Genomic DNA, 21,928 nt, shown 5'->3' with positions numbered 1-21,928 from the left:
ATAAATGGGTGTTTTATGGACCATGTGGAGAAACTGACCACTTCCAGAAGGCAGTACCCGTCTGCAAAGAGGCCAGTCACAAAGGAGAAACTTATAGGTCCTTTCATCAGGATGAGGATTGTTAGCTCTGCCTCCAGATAAGCAGAACAAACAAGCCTCAGCCCAAGTGGGAACTGGTTCTGCCCCTTTTCTTTGCTTTTCTAAGTCATCAAAGCCAAGTTCCTAAGGCCTGACTGTCTCACAGTTCTTTCTGATGGTTTCATTGTTTTGTTTATTGTGCTTATGACAAGTGCTAACAGACCGCTTTCAAAGTGTGTTGATATTTCAGTTGTTTTTGAATAGCCCTTCTGTGTTTCTGCATCTGGACAGCATTAGAGGCTGGCCCTGGGGAACCACTGGGTTCCTATAAAAGTGTACCAGGTCCCCGTGTGCAGAAAACACTGGCCATGGAAAATTAGACATCCCATCTGGGCAGGAACAAATTCTAAAACTTTGAACAGAATTGTGAGGCAATGTTCAGCAAGCAGCTGGGAATCCAGGCCCGGATTGGGAATGGGCCAGTGAGTCTTGCCACATGGACTGTGGGTCCTATTTCTGTCCATGGACATATTGTGATCTTCTACAGGAAGGACTCTACCATGTTTACCTACCTAGCAGAGTGCTCTGAGGAGGGCAGTGCCATTGAACGTTTGTTACTGAGAGGTTCTCTCTTTCTGCCTTCTTATCCCAGGTTTTCTGGTCAACCACCAGCATGGCGCCCAAATATGGGGTTCTTGAGGACTGGACAAAAGACAAGAGCTGAAGATGGAGAATGCATGGGGTCCAGGAGAGGGATGGGCATAGTGGGGGTACCCATGTTGTACCTCCCTGGCCTGCTTGTACCTCCCTGGCCTGCTTTCTCGGAGATCTTTGGTTACCATCACCCAAAAGCTCAAAGTGGGGAAAGGGTTGGGTGGAAGTGTCCTTTTAAGACTGGTTCTTTGGTTTTCATGGCCATGATGGTTGGGTTCATGTGTCAACTTGGCCAGGAGGTACCATCCCAGGTATCTGGCCAAGCAAGCACTGGCCTAACCGTTGCTGTGAGGACGTTTGTGGCTGCTTGATAAACCAGAAGGCTGGTTTGTTAAATCATCAGTCAATTGGCTGCAGCTGTGACTGTTGACATCGACAAAGGGCGTGTCTTCCACAATGAGAGAATGCAATCAGTTGATGACTTTTAAGTGAGACAGACAGAGGACCTTCACTTCTTCTTTGGCTGACCAGCAAAGCATTTCCTGAGGAGTTCGTCGAAGTTGCCAGTTCGTTTCCTGAGGAGTTCATTGAACATCTTCATTGGAGTTGCCAGTCTGCTGCCTGCCCTACGGAATTTGGACTCGTGCATACCCACAGTTGCGTGAGACACTTATAAATCTTATATTTATAGATATCTCTTGTTGATTCTGTTTCCCTAGAGAACCCTAACTAATCCAATGGCCTTTCCCTTTCCACTTCTGCTCTGACCCTGTACCTCTCCCACCCAGCTCTGCCACCTACTGCATCAGAACACTTCAGGATGCACCTTCCTGCTTCAAGTGTGACAGACTCTCAGGGTACAGGACAGGCTCAGATGAAGTGCGTTATATATTCAGTCTCGCTGTACTCAGCATTCACTTGAATCCGTTTCTTCAAGGCCTTCCCTGTTTTTCTCTTTTCAAGCAGGCCAGGTTTTTCTTTAACCTACCTACCTTACTGCTTGTAAATGGTTTTCTCTTGCTTGGTTTCAGGAGGAGCAAGGTCTCTTTTTGATTGAACTCCAGGTAACTCGATGCTTCAGTTTGAAAAGGCCCTGACTAACAGGCTCTCCTGAACTTGCACAAAGAGCCAAATGAGATGGAGATTGAGCAGGGCTATAGTGGTGAGCTTCCATGCCTCTTTGCTGCTGTTGGAGGACCTGCAGGCAGTCCAGATAAGGAAAAGTTACTTCTGTTGGTTGGTACCATAAAAGAAGCATGGGAGGCCCTTAGATGAACGGTGAGCATGAACACACATATAAACATGTTGGGGTGGGGTCAGGGGCTGCATGGTATGATTGGCTGGTGATAACTGGTCTCTACCCACCAAGCCTCAAAGTTCTTGACATTTTTATGTTGATATACCCTAGCATTTTCTAGGTATACATGATCTTTTTTTTTTTTTTTTTAATTTATTCTTGTTCAAGCTATCTGTCATGCCTTGAATCTTTTTCCTTGAACAGAATTGCCTATGTTACTGCTCTTACTTCACTCTATCTGGAACACCGATAAAGCACTCAGCAATGCCATTTTGCTTGCATGAGCCCTTGTTTCTGGCAAGGGGACAAAGTAAGACCCTGGGTCTGGGGTCAGGCAGATCCCAATAGCCTGGGCTGATTGGCCTCTGAGCAGCTGAGCACACCCTTCCACAAAGGCAGGAAGATTGTCTTAGTTTCCCAAGTGCTATGACAAATGCCATGCAATGAGAATTTATTCACTCATGGTTTTGAGGTTAGGAGAAGTCCAAAAAAAGTATCAGCAAGATGGTGCTTTGTCCCCAAAGACTGTGGTATTCTAGAGCTAGCTGCCGGTGAGTGATCCTGGAATTCTTGACTTTTCTGTCACATGGCAAGGCACATGTGGTGTCCTCTCCTTTCTGTACCAGGTTCTGTTGACTTCTGGCTTCCACTCCTCCACGGTGGCTTTCTTTTCATAAAGCTTCCAGTAATAGGATTAAGGCCTGACCTCATTCAGTTGGGCCACACCTTAATTAAAAATAACATCTTTTAAAAGTTCCTGTTTATAATGGGTTCACACCCCCAGGAATGGAATAAGATTAAGAATACATTTTTTTTCCTGGGCTACATAATTCAACCTAAGAATATTCTATAAGAAGGACATTTCTTATTTTCCACTGTGATTCCTTGAGAACTGTTGTCCTTACTCTGCCACCCAGTGTGTATGTGTATGTGTGTGTGTGTGTGTGTGTGTGTGAACACTTGTCATTTTGAAAAATTTCAAGCTTTATGTAGCAGTTTCTTTCTCACCAGGGTCTCTCCTTGTGCGAAACTTTAATTTTATAGCTTTGCCTGTTAATTCATCATTGGCGCCGTCATCAATAAATATTTATTGAGCTTTCACTGGGCACAGCACGTTGAAATAAGAACTATGTATTTGACACAAGAGGAGTCAATAGCAGATGGGGGTAGGTTTGGAGAAGTGTGGGAGAGGTAATCTCCGAGATCTCTTTCAACCCTGAGATTTTGTGACTTTGTGGCTGAGGTGTGAGGGATTGCTTGCTACATGTCAGGCAGTGGGTTCAGACAAGAGCATGTGGGCAATCAGAACGGGAGCCACCCAGAGCCAACCCAAATCTTCAGTAGTCTGTTGCACCGGGTTTGTAAAGGGGTGAAGTGAATCTTCTAGGCCTTTTCCACAGTGCCCTGGAGGAGTAAATATTTGCTGATTGAATGATGGTTTGCCGTTTGACTCTGGAACTTGAAAGGCATACAGACTTTGGAAAAGTTCGGAGCCTGTTGATGCTTTGGCAGCAGAGCATCACGTCTCCCTTTTTCAGGGTTTTGGTGGGCAGTCTGATCGGAGCCCCATTCTTTGGGAGCCCCTGGAGTGGTGTGGGCTGGAAGCAAGCACTGCCAGAGAGAGGGCTGTGTATCTCTAGGTCATCAGACCAGAGGCTCCCTGCCTGCCACAGCAGTGACTCAGGTCTCTGGGGGGTTTTCTTCAACGTGATAGAGATGAACAGGGCTAAGAGAATCCCCTTTGGGCCTGGGCTTTGTGCTTATTGCCTCCATATTTATGGGAAGGTGGGCTGACCGACTGTGGTGGGGGTGGGGGTGGGGGCAGGTTCTGGAGTAGAGTCTGTGGCGGCACTTCAGGAAAAGGCCCTGGCTCTAGTTAGAGGGGTGAAAAGGTAGAGCTGAGCCTCCGGGGGTCAAGACACTCAGTTTCCCATTGCCAGGCAGGCAAGGTGTTATTATTATTTTATTATTGTTATTATGCCCATTGTACAGAAAAGAAACTGAAACTAAAACTGGTTGTGGTTAAGTAGAGAACAGGACCCATGAGTCCAGGCCTCCTGCCTCCCAGGTCGTGGTTTCTCCATGTGGTGGGGGAACATTCCAGAGGAGCTGAGCCTCTCTCTTCCTCCTAGAGGCATTCGCTTCTCCCAAGATGCCTTTCCCTGAGATTAAACTGATGGTGTCTGGTCTGAAAGAAGGCTGGCTGAAGCAAGGAACTGGGGGCTATGGCCTGGCCCCGCATTTACCACCCATTTGCCGTGGGCTAGTTTCCTCACCTCCCCGAGCCTCAGTTTCCCCAACTGTAAAGTGAAGGCAATGGTAGTCACTAGCTCACAGGGTTGTTGGAGTAGTAAATGAAGGAATGACTATAAAAGAGCCTGGAACATGAGTTGGTGATGGATCAGTCTGGGGTGTTTTACAAGGAGGTGATCCAGTGGTTAAGGCTGCAGGTGCCTGGCCTGACCTCCTGAGCTCAGAGAGGCTCCCTGACTTGCCAGGTCACACAGCTAATGAGGAGCAGAGTCGGGGCAAGTTGCCCAGTCCTGGATCCTTTGCTCAGGGAAGTGGGACAGGGCTCTCCAGGCAACACTCCAGGGACAAGATGCTCCTGTCTTGGGGGTTTGGGCTCTGTGACTTCCTGGTTGCTCTGGGACAGCTGCCATTTGGGGAGGAGCAAAGCACAGAGTGACTGCAGGGGACTAGCCCTCCCTTCTCTCTGGAGACAGGCTTTGGGATAAACCTGAGCAGCTGCCTCATCAGCCCACGATCCAGGGAAGGCAGTCACCTCCACGTAGACTAGGAGCCCGGGTGGGGGCACCCCTGGTGCCCTGGAGATCTCGGCATGGCTTTCTGTCAAGCCTCTGTTGGTGCCCGGTTCCCCCAGCAAGCTATTATGTACTGGGAGAATTAATCACACTGTTAGGTAAGCATTATGGCACTTTTATGGCAGCTTTGAAGCTAATCTGTCACTAATGCCGGCTGGATTATCATGATTTCTTGCAGTTGTGATTCATTAACTCGAAGTCTAATAGTAATTCTATTAAACATCTTCCAGCGCCAGTTGCCCCAACATGTCCCCACACTCCCTGCTATTGTACTGCCGCAGTGGCGTGACTGGCAACATGTGTGGTCTCCCAAAAGGAGCACCAAGGAGTTGGACAGATCCCCCTGCCAGCTAGAAACTACCTGAAGATGTGTCCCTCCCTTACCCAAGCCCAGAAAACTTCCCCTCCCCATTCCAGTTCATGCCACCACCGAGTATTCTCTGGTCTGTTCCACTGATTTTAGCTTTTCTCCAAAAGTAGGCCGCAGTACCTTTCTGGAACTTTCATTGCTGCCTTCAAAAGACCAGACCGTGCAGAAGTGGAGGCTGGAGCCCCAGCATGAGACAAGCACCCTGCAGCTCAGCAGGTGACTGTTAGACCCAGCCGGACCTTCCTGGGTGCAGGAAACCCAGACCGAGGAGCACTGCAGAAGAAATGTAGCCACATGCTTCCCTTCTTGCCCAAGCTAACAAGGCTCAGGGGCGAGGAGCCGGGGAAGCAGTGGGGGCTCGCCATTCACCAGAAGGCCTGCCAGCATTCGTAAAATTCCTTGGTGAGGTTTTTCAGGAAGAAAATTGTTCTCTTAGGCTGGCTGTTCTCTGCAAAAGGTCAGCTCCGGGGCATGGCTTGACTGATGGGCTGTGAGCGGGCAAGGACAAGAAAGCAGGGGAGAGAGGGGTGGGTGGGGGCTGGGACTGGTGGAAGACGGGCAAGCAGGCCCTCTGAGCCGATGCCAGAGGTGGCATGGAGGATGGTGTGTGCTGGTGCTTGAAGCTCGCCCACCTCCTGCCCCTCTTTCTGCACCATTCATCAAGCCCAGCGCTGATATCTCAACCATTTGTAATCCCTGCAAGCCACCTCTCCCACCTGCTCAAGGGCACAGTGATGCTGACCCTGCATGCCCCCTGTTCAGGCCTCTGGGGCTGCTGGGGTGATGGATGGCCTCTCCTCCCATCCAGGCTTGCCTCAACACAGCTGGGGAAACACAGGCAGGTAGAGGTGGGGTCAAACCTGGGACAGCCGTGGTGGCCCAGTTGCCGAGGCCAGGGGACTCCCCCCACAGGGGGCAGGTTGATGCCAGGGATATGGAGCTAGAATTGAGAGAGGAGCCAAGGAGATAATCACGACTTCATAAGGAAGAAAAGAACAACAACAAAAAAACTCCCCAACCCCAACCCCAACCCCAACCCTCTTTACACCTCGAGGTCTTCCAAGTCTTCTAAAAATCTATAAAATGGTGTGACGTCTTTCTGTGCAGAGCTCCAACGCGGTCTGCTCCACTCCATCTGTGTTTTCTCACGCCTGTGTGCTTTAAGAACCACTGAAATAAAAAACAAGTTAAAAAAGACATAGATTTATATATATATAGTGAGACCAAGAAAGGGAGGACAGTCCTCTGCCGACTGCCTTTGCTTTTCGCTTTTTTTTTTAAACCAGTGTTTGTTGTAGGAAAAAAGATATAAAAATAATCCTTAGACAACCGGAGTAAATATTCTCCACGCAGCAGCCGACCAGTAGGCAGGATCCAATGTTTCCGCCTTCCAACTTCTAGCTTATATTCCCTGTTTCTTGTTCGTGGGTGAAACTGGTTCTTTGGGTGGGGGCTTACAAACTATCCTAAAGCGAGGACCCCGGCCAGCTAGTCCGACAGCGAGAAGCTGCCCCCTGAGTGTTTGAGGCCTGAGTGTTTGGGACATGAGTTGTAACCCAGATATGACGTGCGTGTGCGCCACACGTGCGTGGGATGCTGGAGAGGCCTGTGTCTGCTGCAGAGAGGGCCACGTGAGAGTGTAGGTCAGCAGTGGTGAGCTCATTCTCGGCCTCGAGGGCTGGGGCAACCTGCTCTCCCGCACCCCTGCAGTCTGGTACCAATGCCACAGATGACTTCCTTCTGGAACTTTCTGAGGCTGAGGGGGAGGGCTCAGGAGGGTGTCTCCAGGCAAGGGAGTCTGAGGGCCGTGGAGTTTTGAACAAATTGAACAGAGAGAGCAGAGCAGAAGGAGCGTCGGGAGAAAGAAAGGTTATGGAGGGAGTAAGGGATGAGAAAGACAGGGTGGAGAAAGGAAATAGAGAAAGAAGGGATACTGAGAGGCTGGTGGAAGGAGGGAGGAAGAGAGAGGAAAAGAGAGCTCCAGTAGAGCTGCAAGAGAGATGCTCCTGGGACAGGAGTCAGCAGGGAAAGAAAGGGGGAAAGGAAATTTAATGAGGCCGCTTGAAGGCTGGCTTTACCCCTCAGCTGGCAGGGTGTCTGGTTTGATCTCCCTGTGAGTCGGGCGGGGCGGCTTGATGAATCGTGGTTTGTGGAGGAGAAGGGACCCTGCGCTCTTTGATCTCCAGGATTTCTCAGGGCCTGTGGGAGGGAAGTCGCATGAATCTGCACACTCCCAGGGCCCTGGCCGGCCTTGCTGGGGCTCCCTGAGAAGGCAGGTGGAGAGGCAGAGAGAAAGCGAATCAGCAAGATGCAGGTGGGGTGTGGGGGAGGAAACCCAAAAGGGCACGCGGGGGTCCTGCATCTGGGCAGCCTGTGCGCGGGGAGACTTCACCCTTAGTCTATCGGGGGTGATTCTGCAATGAGGCATTTTGCCCCCTCTTTCCCTACAGGGTAATAGCAACTGTTAGTGGAGAACCAGACAGAGAAGAAAACCGTTTGCACAAAATTGCGTTATGTTGCTTGTGGCCAGAGGGTTGGCTTGTTTAATCAAGGAGAGAGTTCTTCTCAGGGGTGTGAGGAGATGGGAGGTGTAGGGCTGCCTGGGACTGGTTCCATTTTGGATGGAAACAGATTTGAGCAAAGAAAATCACATATTGCCAAAAAAAAAAAAAAAAAAAAACCTTCAAAAAGAAGGAAACAAGGAACTAAAACCCTAATGCCCTTAAAAAAGAAAACCAAAAAAAAAAAAAAAAGTCATAAATTATGTCTTTGGACTAAATCCACTGGTGTTCTGCCAATTTCAAATAATAGTGTAACTTGATTAAAAAACTTTATAGGATTTAAACTTGTTGGCTCCTCTGACTTGTCTCTGAGACTTCTCCTTAAGTCACTTTCTATATCAGGCTAATTTGTTCCCAGATTCCTTAATCTTCTGCAAGTTGGTGATGATGCTTATAGCTCTGGAGCCATATTTGAGCTATTTGTGATCACTTTTGCTCATGACTTCCACCCAGAAATTTGGGGCAACTTAAAGACCCTGAGAATGTCCTGCTATTGAAATACAGTGTGTGTGTGTCCATCTCTGTATGTACTCAGGTGTAGACTCTTCAGCTTTCACCTGCTCTCTGTCTCTCCTGGGCACTTAAGTCTCAGAGAGGGGCTGCACCAGGGAACCACAAGAGTCTCAAAGAGTTCAGCTAGCCTGTAGGATGTAAGGGTTAGGGATAGAGACTCTGAACATTGGAGGCAAAGGAAGTTCCAGAAGTGAAGGGAAAGTTTTCTGGCAGGATCGGGGTTTCTACTGAATGGCATTAGCCTGGGGGCAAGGGTCAGGGGCATTGAACTCCCATCCCAAGGTTGAAGTTCAAATCCCAGCTCCGTGACCTAGTCACCAACTGTGTGACCTTGGGCCTTCTGCACAATATCCCCTAAGCATCAGATACCTCACCTATAAAATGGGACAAAGAAAAAGGCTTGCTCATAGGGTGGTTGTGATAAATGCATTAGTATCTGTGAGAGCACCCTGTAAATTATGAAACCTTTGATTAACAGCAGGCATTAGGATTACTTCTTATGTTCTAGAAACCCAGGTCTCTTTTAAACCCCAGTGTTGACAGCGGGGATGTTTTCGTTGCAAACTGAGTTTGCTCATGGAGGGCATTGGAAGATGGGACTCCATGTTACTTGCTTCGCCCGACTCCCGTGCCGGGCACCTGCTGTCCTATAATTATAGTTTACTAATAAATATGTTTTGTTCATAAATGTCCCATTAAACCCGGCTGCAATTCTTCACCTGCCTGGCCTGGCTTCTCTCCAGGTGGTGGGTCTTTTGAGCTCTGGGCTGCTGCACCTGGTCTTTCCATGGAGGACACTGCCCAGTTTGACCAGGACCTCTCCAGCTGCATGGTGGCTACACGCCCAACTCTGTGCTCCAGCTGCCCACCAGTCCCCTCCAGCCTGTTCGGCTTGTTTGTTTGTAAGATGAACATTGCATTCCTTGAGCCTGGGCTTCCTTCACTTTATGACTGCTTTCCTGGCTTGCCAGTGGTCCTCAGATGTGGGAATATTGCTGCTGTTGAGAAGCTGTGTGGGTGATGCCTGGAGCTCAGGCTCTGGGTTCAACTGCCAGCTCTTACATGGAAGCTGTTGGATGGAGGTCAAGCCATCTCTAAAATGGGGAGAGCAGTGCCAACCCCTCCAGGGTGGTGGCAAGAATAAAGAAGGCCTCCATGAAACTTCTCATCAGTGCTTGGTGCATAGTAGATGCTCAGTAAAGGATCATTCTTCTAGGCCAGTAGTTGCAACCCTGGCAGCACATTGAAATTAGTAGGGATAGTTAGAATTCCAAAGGCTGGGCTCCAGCTCTAGAAATTGTGATTTAATTGGACTGAAGTTTTATAAAAGTTCCCCAGGTGATTCTAACGTGTAGCCCGGGTTAAGAAATACTGGTGCTTCTCATACTTTAATGTTCATCCGAATCACCTGGGGATCTTATTAAACTGCAGGATTGAATGGATGTGGGACAGCCTGAACGTCTGCATCTCTAACAGGCAAGCCCATGTTGTGGTGTATAGACAACACTTTGAGTAGCAAGGCTCTGTCTTTTCCTAATCCTCATATGTCAGTGCACCTGGCCTCTGCCACTGGTGGGAGCCCCTGGGACGCAGGTGCCGGTGCACACATGAAGAAACTTGAGCATCAACTACTGAGGCTTGCTCAAGGATGTTCCTGCCAAGTTCCAATCCTGAAATCTGCAGTCCCCTAAACACACACACACATGTATACACACACTTTGTTTCTCTTTCTCTCTTGCTTTTTCCAAATCCAATCCTGAATACCCATGTGAATGGCACCAGAAGATGTTTTCCAATAGTTCACTATTTTTTTCCAGTTAACCTAATTATTTCTGTGCAGACAACCAAATGAATGAAAACATTTGCCATAGAACATTAGGGGCCCTGCCATTATCTAAGTATTTGTAGTGCTCAACTAGGAAAGCAGTCCCTAGCTGGACTTGTAAATAGCCCCAAGACCTTTACATGGTCAAACAAAACCCAGAGAAGTGAGAGTGATAATACAGCGAAACCCAGTGAGGCTGCAAAGGACAGCCACTAGCACCAGCTCATGAAACTGGGATGGATTCATTAGCAGGAGACAGATCAGACCATGGAACAAAGGGTTTCTGAGTAATGAGTGGGCGAGGTCTTCCAGATAGCACTCAGCCTTGAAGATTATGTCCCCCGTTAACGTCAGGGATGTATATAAACTACCAACCCTCTCCCAGCACAGTTTCAGAAGGCGTTTGGGGGCAGGCACTTGTGCAGAGGACATTGACAGTGAGTGGACATTCCAGTGGAGGAGAGTCTCATTTACACCAAATTCCTTGAATTTATGGAATAATATATGGAAAAAGGAATAAGCGGAGAATACAGTTGATGGAGACTCTTCGTTAAAGGATGAACTTTGAATGACTGAAAATCCTCTGCAGTGAGAGTGTTGACTCAGACCCATGGAGGGCTGAGTCTGCAGTGGCCTGGGACTGGATGTGTCAGCCAGGACTTCCCTGTGTGGTGTGCATGATCTTCTCAGCAGAGGCTCAACAGTTAGGACCATAACGAAAGAAAGCCCCGGCCTGCCCCATGTCAGAGGAGTCCACCAGTCACCCAAGGAGAACGATTTTACCATCATGGCTGAGGGATGGTGGTTGGCACCAGAATCACCCAGTATCTGTGCCTGTATTTTTATTTGGACTGTTCAGCCTGGCTTAAGTTACCCGTTTGGCGAATGGTATGGAGTTTTTTTCTCTAGTTTAGATTAGAATTTTCTCTTTTTGCCCCTTTTTATTGTCTTTGTAAAATCAAGTGTTGCTAGGGACAGATGTTTGGACAAGGTGGACCCAGCTGATGATCACTGGCGAGATTCTGGGATATGGAGCAACCAGCGAAGTAGCCCATTTTACTGAAAAGATTCCTGCACACAGTCTACTGTTGCCTAGAGGTGCTACCGTTTCTAAAGGACATGTGTCATGCAAGCTTCAGTTGGGTTTTCTGGCCACATCTGCCTCTGAGAAGTCTAGGGCCTGTTCGCATGCAGAAGTCAACATGTGCCATTCTGGAACTCTTCTTTTATTGCTCCTTTCCTCTCCAACAGCCCCCCTCCTCTGACACCTCCTCTCTCCCTCCTTTGGAATCCTAGTCCCAGATGTGACTCTCTGTTTCCCTTGGCTGGGAATTTGCCGTTTTCCCATAACCCAATCGTGTTGCCTGTTAGAGAAACCAAAAAAAAAAGGCCAACTTTCTGGGAAGACATCTAATCAAATTCCCAAAGAGGAAAGAGGAAAGCCCCCTCTGAAATGGACGGATACAACCTCAAAATACATAATAACCCCTGAAGACCTAGGATGAGCCTCGGACCCAGTACCATTGTGTCCTGTTTCTTAATGTCCTCTGCAAAGAAGCTGGCCCTGGCTTTAAAATAGCCCTCTGGTAAAAGCAACTATTTAAAGAGTATTGGGGTCTGAGAAATGCAAAACAAAGTGTTGTTGATTAAAAACACATGGTTTGTTCTCAAGACACGAGTAGCCAGCAAAATCAAATGTGACAGTGTTTTGGCTTTTTCTATCCCGCAAGACATGATGGTGATTTATTAGAGTGATGTCAGCTGTGGTTAAAAAAAGTTTGCTGTGTTGTCTTAATAAAAAGAGACTTTACCTTGGAGCCACGAGCTCCCTCTTTGGCCTTTGGCTGGAGGCACCCGCTGCTAGGCCCTTGGCCCTTCCTGTGGGGGCTTCTCTCCAAGGGCAAACCTCTGCCTTTTTGGGGGGCAGTCTATGAGGTTACAGGGTCTCTTGATGGAGATGCAGGGTGACCTTTGAGGGATGTTGAGCCCACTCTTGGCTTGCTTGGATTGTGGAACGTACAGATGCTACACCCAGCGTCTGGAGTTGGAGCATGGCTTCACCTGTTTGGGTGGTGGGGCCTGTGGGTGAGGGAACCCCATAGTGGGGGAAGAGACCCTCCCCACAGCCTTCTCTAGTTACCAGGGCCTAAGGCCTGGGTGAAGGCTCAACAATCAGCAGGTAGATAATTTCCTGAGAAATTGGGCTGTTTGCTGAACTTAAGGAGAGTTTCTTCATTGAAACTCTTTGATTATAAGGAAGAGAAACGCCTCAAATTCAAGTAAACAGGGATTTATTGGAGAGACACAACCATTGATCTCACTGACATTTAAGGAGAGACAGACCATCTGGGAAGTGCAAGTGGGCAGTCCAATTGGGTCTGAGGCTGTCTCCTCCGCCTTCCGTGGAGCCATGTGCTGGCTTAAGGCTGCTTTCTGTGTTTCTTTTTCATTTTCCTCTCGGGTTTCTGTGGAGAGAGTCCTAGTTTTTGCTTCTTGGCTTTGGCTTGCTGGAGTATCAGCTGTGCCCCAGTGCTATATGACCAAAGTTTTAAGTACCCATCACTTTTCTCCAACTTAGTCTCATTGCCTTAATTCCAAATTCCCGAGAGAGAGAACCCAGTTGTCACAGCTTGAGTCAGATGTCTGTCTCTGGTCCCATAGGCAGCAGCTCAGGAGCTGGGGGCAAGGTCTGGTGGTACAAAGGGACGGGAAGGAGGACGAGGCCAGCAGGCGATGTGAGGCAGGGCTGCTGCAGAAAGGAACTGTAGATGCTATCAGGGAAGTTGAAGGACACAATTACAGGTGCGTGTTTTTGCCCTCAGGATTGGGGACTTGCTTAGACGAAGACTAGATTTGCTGTTTCTGAATGTCTCTGCCGTCTTCTCCTGCAGAAAGGAGGGAGATGAAATTCCCTTGGACACCTATAAATCTTTCCTGTAGACACACCCAGAGAATGAGAAGATGATATTGCTTTTGAAAATTAAGGATATGGATTTTTTTTTCTAATTACAGAAGAAACCCAGAAATCCTTGTAGAAAATTTGGAAAACAGAAAAACCCAAAGATGGAAGTTAAAGCCACCCCTAATCCAAGATAACTGCTGCTAACATATTGGTGTATTTCCTTCTATTCTTTTTCCCCTAAGTAGTACCCTGAGGCTGCGTGAACTGTGTTTAAGAGCTATCTTTTTACTTTAATTATGTGTCTTCAGACTGTCTAAGACTTTCGGATTACTTCTAATGTATTTGCATAATTTTTCCTGGGTAGCTGTTGTCCCCTTGTTATTTACCTTTTCCTGTAGGTAGATGGAATCAATATTTGTCAGTACCTCTGTACTGCTGCCCCACTTTCGTGAAGGTCACTACTGCCTCTGCTCCCCCTGCAACCCCACCCCCATTACCACTGCATCCTAACTCCTTCCATTCTTTTGTAAGTTATTTTTAATAATTTTATTCATGCACTATGCAATCCATCCAACGTCTACACTCAGTGTCTCTCCATATAATCACACAGTTATGCATTCATCACTACAATCAATTTTAAAACGTTCTCATCGCTCCAAAAAGAAAAACCCCATGCCCCTAATCCCCCCATTACTGACACTTAGCCTTGGTGTGGGACCTTTTTTATAATTAATGGAAGAATGTTACAATATTACTAATAACTATAGTCCATGGTTTGCAGTAGGTGTTTTTCCCCCCATTTACCACCCTATTAGTAACACCTTGTAATAGTGACATTTATTTGTTCTAGTTCATGGAAGAACATTCTTATATTTGTACAATTAACCACCTTCATTGTCCACAACAGGGTTCACTGTGTTATACAGTCCCATGTTTCATCCTCTAGCTTTCCTTCTGGTGACAGACATGACCCCAGACTTCCCTTGCAACCATAATCACACCCATAATTCAGCTCTGTTAATTACACTCAGTAATGTGCTACCGTCACCTCTATCCACTTCCAAACATTTACAGTCAAGCTTATTAAAAATTCTGTACAAATTAAGCATCAGCTCCCCATTCTCTATGCTCATTCTATCTCCTGGTAACCTATACTCAAGATTTTAACCCCAAGAATTTGCTCATTATAATTAGTTCATTTTAGTGAGAACATACAATACTTGTCCTTTTTGTGTCTGGCTTATTTCAGTCAACATAATATCCTCAAGGTTTGTCTGTGTTGTCACATATACGGCTTCCACCCTTGCTTCTCTTCCAACCCCTTCTCCACAGCCGGGTGAACTTTGAAAGCCATAAGTCTTTGGTGGTCTGGTCAATCCTTGCTGAAGATTCTTTACTGGTTATCCCTTGCATTTAGGATAATATAGAAAAATCATTTAACATGTACCTCTGTCCCACCAGCTCATATTTCCAGCCACACACTCCTCCTATCAGCTCCTGATTGGCTCAGCCACTTTCCCCTTCAGGCTCTCAGAAAATTCCTGCCATGATGAATAACACCTTGCTCCACCTTCCCCTGGTTGACATGGACAGCTGTCTTAGTTTTCCAGGATGCCATGGCAGGCACCACACGATGGTTGTCTTAAACCGACTGAATAAGACACTGGAAGAGCTCAGCTGGGGAATATCAGTTGCAGTGCACAATGTGCTCTTACATAATTATGTCTTATTACATCACAACAAATGTACATCTTATTGGTCCCATTTTACAGTTGAGGAAACGGAGGCTCATAGAGTTTACATGACCTCAGAGGGTTCAGTGAGGCTAGAAGTCCCAAATCGAGGCATCAGCAAGGCGATGCTTTCTCTCCCAGATCTGTAGCATTCTGGTTCTGGCTTGCCGCCCATCCTTGGGATTTCTTGGCTTTCCTGTCACGTGGTGATGTCCTGTCCTTTCTCTTCTGGGTACTGTTGACTTCCTGCTTCTGGCTCCTCCCTATGGTCTTCTCCCTCTAGGTCTGAATTTCTTCTGCTTATAAAGGACTCCAGTAATCTGGATTAGAGCCAGTCCTCATTCAGTTTGGGCCACACCTTAACCAAAAAAAGGTGATCCTATTTACAGTGGGCTCATACTCACAAGGATGTGCATTAAGACAAAGAATGTGCCTAAATTCCGGTACATAATTCAACTCCCCACACCAGCCTTCAGGTTACACTTCACATGTCGTGTCCTCAAAGAAATCTTTTCCTCAAAGAAGCCATATATTAAGCATGCCTCCCTTATAGTACCCCCATGCCTTCTTTACTTTTCCTTCATAGCACTCATCAGAATTTGTAATTAGACATTTATTTGTTTGGTTATGTGCATCCTGTCTGTCTTGCTGATAATTATGTGTACACGATGAGGGAGGGCTAAATCTATTTTGTCAAATGCTGTTATCGTTTTCCTGCTGCCATCTCCAACTCCCTCTTCCCCACCCTGGTGGGGGCCTGTCATATATTAGGTGCTCGATCAATGTTGTTGAACAAATGAGTGACTCTAGCTCTTGTCTGGTTCAAATGCATAAGTGAAGAGTCACAATATTGTGTATTGGATTGGGGAGGTCTAGGGAGATAACATGGTTTTCAATAGCCCCTTGGTGTGAGCAGCTTTTCCATTTGCAGTTATTTGTGAGTGCCCCAAAGGTCCATGGCATATAGTAATTTGAAATCATGGTGAGGCCTGATCTTGAATTGTGTGTGCTGAGACACTGGTGTGTAAGGCAAGTTCCTGGGCCAGTGAACGAGGAAAATTTTCAGTGATTTATCTACACCTTGGTTTGGCTTTGATATTCTCTATGTTCTATGGGCAGAGTCTACAGGATCCCTGAAGCTGGTCAAGCCTCCTGTAATTGAACACCTCAGTGGAACAGGAGATCAGCCTTCTGAGTCAGCCTGGCAGGCCACTCTGGCTGTTAGATCGACTTTACCTAAGTTAAAGGCAGATTTAGCTTTCTTAGAACCTGTGCCAGTTTGAAACTGTTACGTACCCCAGGAAAGACGGTGTTCTTTAATTCAGTCTTGTGGGCGCAGACATTATAGGTGGGATCTTTGGTTAGGTTGTTTTCATGGAGATGTGACCCATCCAATTGTGGGTAAGACTGACTAGATTATTTCCATGGAGGTGTGACCCCTCCCATTTAAGGTGGGCTTGATTAGTTTACTGGAGTCCGTAAGAGAGCTCAGGGGCTGACACAGACCCAGATGCTTGGAGATGCAGACAGAAAGACATTTGGAGAGGCTAAGCTAAGAGATGAAGCCCTGGAGAAGCTAAGAGAGGACCCCCAGATGCTTAGAGAGAAATGCCCTTGGAGAAAAAGCAAGGATGCACAGGAGCTGAGAGAGAGAAGCTAAGAGAGAAAGAAGCCCAGAGACATGTTGGAGAAAGTAATTTTGAAACCAGAAGTCCGGAGGAAAGGACCAGCAGAGGCGAGCCACATGTTTTCCCAACTAACAAAAGGTGTTCCGGATGCCATCAGCCATTCTTCATTGAAGGCATCCTCTTGATGATGCCTTAGTTCAGACACCTTTATGGCCTTAGAACTACTAATTTCTAACCTATTAAATCCCCTTTATAAAGGCCAATCCATTTCTGGTATTTTGCATAATGGCAGCTTTAGCAATCTAGAACAGAACCTTTACCTATTGACTGCCTCTGTCCTCTGGGGAAACTTCAAGTTCATTTAACGGATGTTTATCAAACACGTGGAGTGTCATGTCCTGGGGGTAAAGAGCTGAATAAGACTCTAGAAAAGCCCAGCTGGGGACTATCAATTGCAGTTCACAATGCATTCTCACATAATTATCTTGAGTGTTCACAACAATCTGATGTACGTATTATTAGTCCCATTTTACAGTTGGGGAAATGGAGGCTTAGAGAGATTATGTGACCTACCTGAAGTCCCACTGGTTACAAGCGGTAAAGCTACAGCTCATCCCCAAGTCTTTCGACTCTACACCTGTGTTCACTTGTACAGCCCTAAGTGGAAAGTATCAGTATACTTCTGCTTCATGCAACCCCTAGCACATTAGTGGGTAGCCACTACACTCCCCAAACCATATCTTCTGGATAAACTTGATCCCATAAAGTATGATGATAATTCAGTGGGTCTGTCTTGGACCCAGTCATGTGGAATTACCCCTGCAAGTTGCAGAAGGTTCTGCCTACTGTACAATAGTCTTCCATCTACAAAGGCAGGTCCCAGCCTTGAAAACAAGATTACAAAGAGGACTTGGGGGTGGCTATTCTCCGTGGGCCGTGAGGCCCATTGCTAAGACTGGGACCTCTTTCCTAGGGCAGTTCAGGAGGTGCTTCCCCAGCAAGCATCATTCAGTGAAAGCTTACAGATGCACAGATTCCCAGGGCTGGTGTCTGATCCTTGGGGAATCTTCTTTAGACACCCCTGCTAAGGCAGCATCTGACATCTGACTAACTGGTTCATGTTCCAGGGAACCAACAACTACCTGAGAAATTTCATTTCACCTATAGACAGACCAATTAGAGTTTTGGCTCAACACAGAAGGAAAACAATCTCTGTCTCTTTGTAGCTTGCACTTACTGGTTGTCTTGTAGCTGGGAAGTATAGGCTCATGGCCTCTCCCACATGGCAGGCTGTCACATATTAAGTGTGGAGGGAGTCTCAGGTGGAGCTCAGTCATGGCTCAGACATGTCTGAGCAGGCCTGGTGAACCACTGGAGTGTGCCTATTTGCGTGAGAGACGGTGGTGCCTCCAGGGAAGGAGCTCACCTTGAAGGTAGAAGACAACAGGCCCAAACACCTGACCAGGTAACCAAGCTTGGATGATAGCTGAGAGGAGCAGTTCTGAGCATGGCACAGTGAGTCTCACAACTGGACTTGTCACACAGCTTAGCCCCTTTCAGACCTCTTTAAGTGACCCAAGGAGAGTGTCGTAGTTTCTTCGGGCTGCTGTAACAAAGCCCCACATGCTAGTGGCTTAAAACAATATAAATTTGTTGTTCCAGAGCTCTCGAAGCCAGAAGTCTGAAAGCAAGCTCCCTCTGAAACCTGTATAGGAGAATCCCTCCTTGCCTCCTTTAGCTTCTGAGTTTGCCTGCAATCGTTGCCATTCCTTCGCTTGCAGATGCATCTGTCTCCATCTTTGCATGGCTTTTCTTTCCAAGTCTGTCTGTCCTGAATTTCCCTCTTGTCTAAGGGTGTCAGCCACATTGGATTTGGGGCCCACTCTACTCTGCTCTGGCCTCTCCTTAGCTAATCACGTCTTCAGAGACCCTACTTCCAAATCAGGTTACCTTTCAGGACCGTGGGTTTGGGCTTGAACATATCTTTTTGGGGCACGATTGAACCCATAACAGAGAGCAAATCAGTTGTGCATAAAAATGGAAAAAAACTGGTGAAGAAAACATACTGTGGTTCCTGTTAGCAGGCTTTGGGGCTTGTCTTCAGAGTGAAGCACACAGTGGAGAGAGGCTCTCTCCCATCCTGCAGTGCAGAACTCTGCCTCTTTGGTTTTTGGGAGCCTCCACACCCCTGTTGTGGCCCTGACAGTAGCACCCAGCAAGAGGGCCCTGAAAGAGGGCCTGGAGCAGGCAAAAAATGGTGGGTGACCAGAAAATAGAGGATGTGTGCCTGTGAAACCCCTTAGGGATTGAGGCAACCCCTGGGGGCTCCTAGAAATATTGGGGGTAGGGGGTTGACGCCCTGAGTGAGCCAGTGAAGGTCAAGTCATTGTAACCAAAGGGATCCTATACACATGGGCTGGTAGCCTGGGAGACACAGCCATCTCTTTCCCTGGCTGAACATCCCCAGGGTCTCCAATCATTTTCAGGACCTACAGCTCTGAGTCACCTCGCTGGCTGGTTACTCTCTTTTGGAACAGCTCCAGGCTGTGAGAGCCACAACTGTTTGCTCTAAGGGCTTTAAGAAATCCTAGAATTAATCGGCCTAACATTCTTTTTTTAGACTAGATGAATCAAAGGCTCCCAGAGGCAGGAAGGGGCTTGCCCCAACTTTGTACATCCAGCTAGCAGAAGAGGAAAGACTTTGCTAAAGCTACTTCAGCCAGGCTTTCCCCTTTATTTCAATATACACCTTCCTCCACTGTCAGGTTAAAATCTGAATCAGGAACTTGAAATGTTGACACGTGAACTGACGACGTCCTCATAGCCAGGCCTGATAGAGCTTTGGACTGACTTACAGTTGTAGCAGACATTTGGTTTTCAGCCTCTGAGGGTAAGAGAAACAGACAGGCTTTTCACTTATGTAAACAGGTTTGACGGTGGGGGGAGGGCAGTCTGGCTGGCAGGAGCTTTACATTCCCGGAGGACTGCAGGGAGATCTGCCTCAGTGGACGGAGCATTTCCTTTTCCTGCAAGGAATAAGGGTTCTGCAGAAAGCTCTGGGCAGAGGCACAAAATGACTGAAGACCAAGTAGTCCAATGAATCCAAAACAAGTGGGATAATTGTCTACATGGGACAACTTGGTGCTCAGATAGAAAATCCCCAAGAGAAACTGACCAGGAAAATGCCCCACTATAAACTGAGGTCCCAGAGGGGAGACTGGTGGCCCATGTAGACGATGACATGCAAAGAGCAGTATTTCAGACAAACTTGCCCATTCCAGAATTTATCACCCATCATCAGGGCTAGCAAGTTGATGTTGCTTCCAGACTGGTTCAAATGGCTCATGGTGACTGCTGGAAGCATTGTGTTGAGAAGGATTCTGAGGCTAGGTCTGAGGCAGAAATGAGTGTCAACACACAAGGTGGGGAAGTGGCTTGAGAATGGTGGCAGGCTGAATAATGACCCCTGAAGATGTTTGCTTCGTAACCCTTAAAACCTGGGAATATGTTAAGCAATGTGACAAGGGGAAATTGCAGATGCAGATGGAATGAAGGTGGCTAAACAGCTGCCCTTGAGATGGGGAGAGGATCCTGGCTTACCCAGGTGGGCCCAATGTGATCACAAGGACCCTTATAAGGAAGTGAAGGATGATGCAATGTGAGAAAGACTCCATGGGCCATTGCTGGCCTTGAAGACGGAAGGGGACCATGACACAGGCAGGGAGACAGCCTTTAGGAGCTGGAAAGGCCAATAAAATGGATTTTCCTCATAGAGTCTCTAGCAGGATGCAGCCCTGCTAACACCTTGATTTTTAATCCACCGAGAACTATCTCAGACTTCCAGCCTCCAGAACTGCAAGATAATACATTTGTTTTGTTTTCAGCCACTAAGCGTGTGCCCATGTGTACAGCAGCCACAGGAAACGAATACAGGTAGCTATTGTTTTCGGTCCATGACTCATCAGGAAAACTTTTCTTATGTTTAACCTCAAGTTCTTGCTTGGTTCTTCAGGCCGCCAAGGACAGGCCCCCTGAGGTTGCTGAGGCTTCAGAATAATTTCCCTTAAGGAAGGCTGGACAAGCTCCACCACCTTAAGAGGGAGTCATGGGGTTTCGCAATTGTCAACCACACTTTGAGTGCTCAGGCAAGGAGAGTGTCCTGGCAGGCAGCTCAGAGCTGGACAGCAAGCACTTGGCAATGACTGCTGCACTGAGGAGTGCTTTGTTGGGGACAGAGTGCAACCTGGGACTCAGTGCACTGGCGTTTTATTCTGGGCCTCAGTGGTCCTATCCATGAAATAAGCACTAGATAACCTCATGAGGTCTTTTGGATTTCCTGTTGTTTAAAGTACTCAGAAATGGAGCTGGAGAAACTAACTGTGACTGATTGTCTTCTAAATACCAAGCTTTGTGTTACATGATCTCTTATGTTCTTGTAACAGCTCTGTGGCATCGGTCCCCATTTTACAGACGACAACATAGAGGCTCAGAGCGGTTGAATATTTTTCTAAGTCATCCAGCTAGTAAGTTGAGGAGCCAGGCATGAAAATCTTGATGTCAAAAGCCCATACTTTTTCTGTAACATCATGACACCTCCCAATAAAGATCCCTTCTGTCCAAGAAGGACTCTGACCCTGGATTATGCTGAGGACATAGCCCACGTGGCCAAAACCACAGGCTGAGTCCAGCCATGATGCTTTTGGGATGAGGCTCTTTGGCATGCCAGAAGCCGATGGTGAAAGATCTATGAGGTCACAAGAATAATTCTTTTGCAACACGGATATCTGTGGTTTTGGTTCTTCTCCTGGCTCAGCTAGGGACTAGTTGTGTGATCTTGTGGGCAGGTCACTTGACTTCTCTGGGCCTCAGTTTCCCCTACTTGTGAAATGAGGAGGTTGGACTAGAGTCAGTGTTTTCCAACCATTAAAAAAAATGCATGCCTCATCAGGAGAACTTTTTGAACTGATATTACAAAAGAAATTTGTTTATTTTAGAAGTAAAGCATAAAGTGTGCTTTTTCAAACCACACATTCCTCTCCACTTTTACCTCCTGGATAGGGAATAAGCTCTTTCCTCCATCCCACCATCTTGCCTGAAGTTGACAATCCCTCTGGCTTTAAGATTCTTGGAGCCTAAGAGTAATACCATATCCACATCCATACAGGTACGCATGCATGTACACACACACATGCCATTTGCTGTCGTTACACTCCCCACGTCTTGGGTAGCAGAGCCTCTGAAAGAGAGGAGGCAGATGGCCTTTCTGTCTCGCCCAGCTCTCCTCCTGGGATCCTCCCCCCATGTCCCCACCATTTTTCTTGGCCTGGAACATTTGTCTCTCTTGCCTTCCCCTCTGGGTCACCCCTGACTCGCCTTTTATGAAGCAGCAGGTCCCGGCCCTCCCGTTTGAGCAGGCCACCTCTCAGCGAGATTGCAAAAGTGGTTATCTTTTATTCCTGGCACGTGTTATAACACAAGAGTGCTCTCGACTTCAGAGATGATCACCTCTCATCTTTTATTCCCCTTTTTCTCCTCTCCCTTT

General features: G+C 47.3%; 1 long non-coding RNA gene across 1 annotated transcript in view; it reads left to right on the top strand.

Annotated features, from left to right (window-relative positions):
* The first annotated feature begins 1,462 nt into the window (after nucleotides 1–1,462).
* LOC119528999 overlaps nucleotides 1,463–21,928 on the top strand; it is a 38,176-nt gene continuing 17,710 nt past the window's right edge. Inside the window, exon 1 of the long non-coding RNA XR_005215799.1 lies at nucleotides 1,463–2,010. This is a non-coding gene — a long non-coding RNA (uncharacterized LOC119528999). The remainder of the gene's footprint in view (nucleotides 2,011–21,928) is intronic.

Source organism: Choloepus didactylus, chromosome 3 (assembly GCF_015220235.1).
Source record: "Choloepus didactylus isolate mChoDid1 chromosome 3, mChoDid1.pri, whole genome shotgun sequence".
In the NCBI taxonomy this organism is placed as follows: Eukaryota; Metazoa; Chordata; class Mammalia; order Pilosa; family Megalonychidae; genus Choloepus; species Choloepus didactylus.
This window is presented reverse-complemented; position numbering and strand designations above follow the sequence as displayed.